Here is a 5060-nt window from a genome sequence, read left to right as displayed (position 1 = left end):
ATAATCATGTCTTTATAGCTTATAATTCAATGTATTTTGTTCATTACCAATAAATTATATTTTGTCGTATTTTTACTCTTCTTTCTCTACATTTTTAGTACACTTCTAAGCAAGTTAGGATTTTCTGCTTTTCACCACGTGAAAAAGCATCTCATCTTCCATCCGAATCAACCAAAAAGTGAAAATTGATTTTTTGACACCTAAGCCCCCTTTCCGTAGACCAGGTCACATATTATTATTTTTCGTCTAAAGTTTATTGTAAATATCAATTTTGAGTGAATAATCTTCAGTAGTTTCTAAAATATCGCAGTTTTCGTATTTCTGAAAATTACCGTTATATGGGAGATGGGCGTGGTTATTGTCCGATTTTGCCCATTTTCAATACCATCCGTCCTACGTCAGAAAGAAGTCCACGTACCAATTTTCGTCAAGATATCTCAATTTTTACTCGAGTTATCGTGTGCACAGACGGACGGACGGACGGACAGACAGTCACCGCTTAATCGATTTCTCTTTTCATTCTGATCATTTATGTATGCATTTGTCTATATCTATCTCGATTCGTTTTGCCTGTTACAAACAACCGTTATGTGAACTAAGTTATAATACCCTTGTGCACAAGTGCGCTCGGGTATAAAAAGTGTGTTTTTTAAAAAGTATTCGATACTACGAGTACTTTGCAAAGTATCGAGTAGAATCACCAAATAAGGTATCGAGTATTAAAGTACTCATTTTTTTACCCTCAGTATCGATACTTACTCAATATCGATAGTATCGTTCGAACCCTAAGCAGCACGGAAAGTTGTGAAAAAGAAGAACCCGAGCCCGCAGTCGATGATGACGGAGTCGACGTTCCACCGCCTGACTATGAGGAAGTACGTATAGCAATAACGCGGCTGAAAAACAACAAAGCTGCTGGAGCTGACAGCCTGCCAGCTGAGCTATTCAAGTACGGCGGCGAGAAGTTGATAAGGTGCATGCATCAACTCTTGTTCAGAATTGGTCATATGAACGCATGCCCGACGACTGGAATTTAAGTGTGCTCTGCCCAATCCACAAGAAAGGTGACCCCGCCATTCGCGCCAACTACCGCGGCATCCCCTCAAAACTCATACGGCTGTGTAAAATGACGTTGAGCAATTCCACCAGCTCCGTCAGAATTGGGAAAGACCTCTCCGAGCCGTTCGTCACCAAACGGGGTTTCAGACAGGGCGACTCCCTTTCATGGGACTTCTTTAATCTGATGTTGGAGAAAATAATAAGAGCTGCAGAGCTCAACCGCTCAGGAACAATTTACTACAAGAGCGTGCAATTCCTAGCTTATGCCGATGACATCGATATCATCGGTATTAAAAACCGCGAAGTCTGTTCTGCATTTTCCAAGTTGGATAAGGAAGCAAAGCGAATGGGTCATCAAACAAACAGTCAGCACATTCGCGCCTTGGCACCCACGTCACTGTTGACAGTTACACAGTTGAATTTCGTTTACTTGGGAACCAGCAATAACACCGATAATAATGTCAGAATCACTCTTGCCAACAAGTGCTACTTTGGACTGAGTAGGCAATTCAGGAGTAAAGTCCTCTCTCGACGTACGAAAACCACGCTCTATAAGTCACTCGTCATGCCCGTGCTGGTATATGGCGCAGAAGCATGGACAATGACAACATCCGATGAGGCGGCTCTTGGAGTGTTCGAGGGAAAGATTTTGCGGAAGATTTACGGGCCATTACGCGTTGGCGACGGCGCATACCGCAGCCGATGGAACGATGAGCTGTATGGGCTCTACAACGACATGGACATAGTGCCGCGAATTAAAATACAGCGGCTCCGCTGGCTTGGCCATGTCGTTCGAAAGGACACCGACGCTCCAGCTCTGAATGTGTTCAACTCGGAACCCGCTGGTGGTAGCAGAGGAAGAGGGAGGCCCCCACTGCGATGGAAAGATCAGGTGGAGAAGGACTTGGCTTCACTTGGCGTTTCCAATTGGCGTCAGTTGGCACAGAAGAGAAACGACTGGCGTGCTTTGCTGAACTCGGCCAAAATCGCTTAGGCGGTTAAAGCACCAAAAAAGAAGAAGAAGAACACAAGGGTTAAATTAGGCAGCACCAGTGTGGTCGGCCGGGGACTAGTAGGACGCAGTGGATGCAGCTGCAGACAACACAAAACACCGCACTACGGACAGCGAATGGATGCCTTCTGATGCTGCCTGAACATCATGATTTAATAATACAAGGTTGTATAACCTGGCAGTTGTCTCGCTCCCGCATTCTGCCTTAGCCTGTGTTGCCTTCTTTTTTGATTTGTAGAAACTACTACTAAAATACAAGGAGAAATATTGTCTTCGTATAAAAAGTTCAACAGGCAACACTGCCGATATTTTCATCGATTGTTTCGTGGAAATTCATTTTCTTATTGGGCAAATTCAAGTAAGTATGGCAAAAAAATCAAAAATAATGGAAATATTTTGAATTACAACAATAATTTACATATTTATTTGCAGGGTATCGGAGTTATTCATAATTTGAATTCAAAAAGTAGCGTTTTACAACAAGTGCAGCCGTTGCAAGTAAGTTTTGCCGGCTAGGATCCCTGTGTGTCCGTCCACGTATGGCTGGTGCAGAAAATACAAATATTAATAACTATATTCTCTTGTGAAGGTCAGGATCACTTGGTTGTCCGTCCACGTTTGCTGGTGCATGTATTTTTACCACTGCAGCGTTTTGGTTGGTGCAAAGTGCAGCCTTTGCATATTTACAAGTAAGTATACCACTCCATAAAAGCGAAAGTGGAAATATTAATAAAGATATTTTTTTGTGCTCATTGGGACTGATTGCAGAAAAAAGTACACAACATTACAAAAAATTAACATTTTTAAAAAACGAAATGTAATTAAATTGCGATGTTGAAGACATATTTTTAAAGTTTAACCGATATAATGATTAACAAGACTGATTGGAGAAAAAAGTAAAAAACATTCCGCAAAAATTAGATTTTTAAATAACCAAATGTAATTAAATTGCGATATTGAAGATATAACTTTTAAATGTAACCAATATAATGATTAGCAAGACTGATTGGAGGAAAAAGTAGAAAACATTACTAAAAAATTAAAAAAAAAACCAAATGTAATTCACTTTAAGATATTGAACATGTTATCTTTAAATGCAACAAATATAATTTTTAAAAGATTAATTTATATGCAGTAAATCAATTGCATCTTTACTATTTGTATAATTCTTCATATAGTCCCTTTGAATAAAGGATTTGTTTGAATTCCATTAATTTTGTTTAATATATACTGGAATTTCAATGAAACCATGGTTTATTTTGAATATTTGGGAACATTTCTTCTTCAAAGATTTCAAAGATTTTTCTTTGGCAAGAATTTTATGTTAATATCCATTTATTTCATTTTTAATATTTATGTGGCCATAACAAGTTAATTTATTGTCTATTGTGTAGATCAGTGGAATCTCCTTTATATATTTAATTTAATTTGTATACAAAAACGCATTTCAGCACTACCAGACTACTTACTTTTCCTACTACCTTTTCAAAAAAGGAGATAAAATTGTTACCCGCTTCTCTTTCCTTCTCAAATGCAACCTTACAAGGCAGTCGATTGACACAAATGTCAATATTTATCCAACCTTGTATTATTGAATCATGCTGAACATCATCTACACGACGGGGCGAAATTGCTCCCGGTCAAGGAGCATAACACCATGCTCTGCAAGCAGTTCCTTGTCGGGAGCCATAGACGTGGTCACCCGAATGGGCAGCTGCTTGCTGAAGAGCCCTCGCCCAGGCACGTCAGGAGGCATCTGTACAAACTGACGGACGAAGTCCAGAGGTTCATTAAACAACCTCTGGACCCGTCGGCATATCGACAGGCCCTGAACGGCATTCACGGGGAGTCAGTCTCGAGTTATGTAGACTCCAGACCTGTGAATGCCGTTCTAGGCGCACAACCACCGGACATAGACGAGACGGCCCTTCATCTACCTCGGGAGAGAAGAACCACAATAGCCCAACTTCGTTCTTGCTACTGCAGCAGGTTAAACTCATACCTGAGCAGACTAAACGCAGATGTGCTCGGAGCATCTCTTCGTATGCCCGGAAAACCCAACAACCCTAACGCCTTTGTCCCTGTGGACCGACCCTACTGAGACTGCACGCTTCTTAGGGCGGCCGTTAGTGGAACATGACGACAACGACTGAGATATTAACCGATCTTGGCGGGGTTGTTGTAGCCGCTACAACAAGAACTACAACACTTTTGTCAAGAGTATCCGAAAGCAGCAAAATATAGCCCACCAAATTGAGGCGACTTTGTAATTACGTCCACAAACAAGTTTCCAGTTGAGGGTAAAAAGTTAGTCACACCTGGCGGCATACCAGCTTTCTTTGAAGCCAGCCATATTGAATAATGAGAATATATGCTATAATTGGAGGGTTTCCATAACATTCAATTACCCATAATGCTGGACTTAACGCTAGATGGGCAAAAAATTGGTATGATTAAAAGGATATAGCCGCGATGATACCGTCTTAATTCGGTCGGGCTGACTATTAATCAGTTTGATTTGCGACAAGAACATGACGTCCCAGCAGTGAAAAATCATTGTTAAAAATAGCCAACTTTATAGTTAGATATTTGGCGGGATTTCGATAAATACCTCACTTTTAATTAGCTATGACAAAACCAACTTTAAGTGCGTTGTAAAGTCGTGAAGGAGTCATGCAGACGCAATCGGGAGTTTGTTTTATTTACATGTTTCTATTTAAAAATCCTCATACAAAAACTACTTTGAATACATTTTTTTTTGCACTTCACAAATTCTTTTTCGAATTCAGGACAAATGAAATGAACTTCGAAATTTTAAATTATCATTTTGATGTTATGTCTGACGGATGATTCAATAATTAAAGGTTTGCTCGTTAGTTACATTAGAGTTTTGACACTCCCTTAGCTCCCTTACAAAAGCTTTGCACACACTCACGAACCCACATACAGTGCCTTGCTAAGTGCTCATTTACACACGGCGATTTTTGTT

General features: G+C 40.2%; 1 pseudogene; it reads right to left on the bottom strand.

Annotated features, from left to right (window-relative positions):
- Nucleotides 1–4285: 4285 nt before the first annotated feature.
- Nucleotides 4286–5060, bottom strand: part of LOC118739785 — a 19315-nt pseudogene continuing 18540 nt past the window's right edge.

The sequence above is a fragment of the Rhagoletis pomonella genome, unplaced genomic scaffold (genome assembly GCF_013731165.1).
Source record: "Rhagoletis pomonella isolate Grant_MI unplaced genomic scaffold, Rhpom_1.0 Rhpom_scaffold_00005, whole genome shotgun sequence".
Classification (NCBI taxonomy): domain Eukaryota; kingdom Metazoa; phylum Arthropoda; class Insecta; order Diptera; family Tephritidae; genus Rhagoletis; species Rhagoletis pomonella.
The sequence above is the reverse complement of the archived record's forward strand: the minus strand, read 5'-3'. Positions and strand labels throughout refer to the sequence as shown.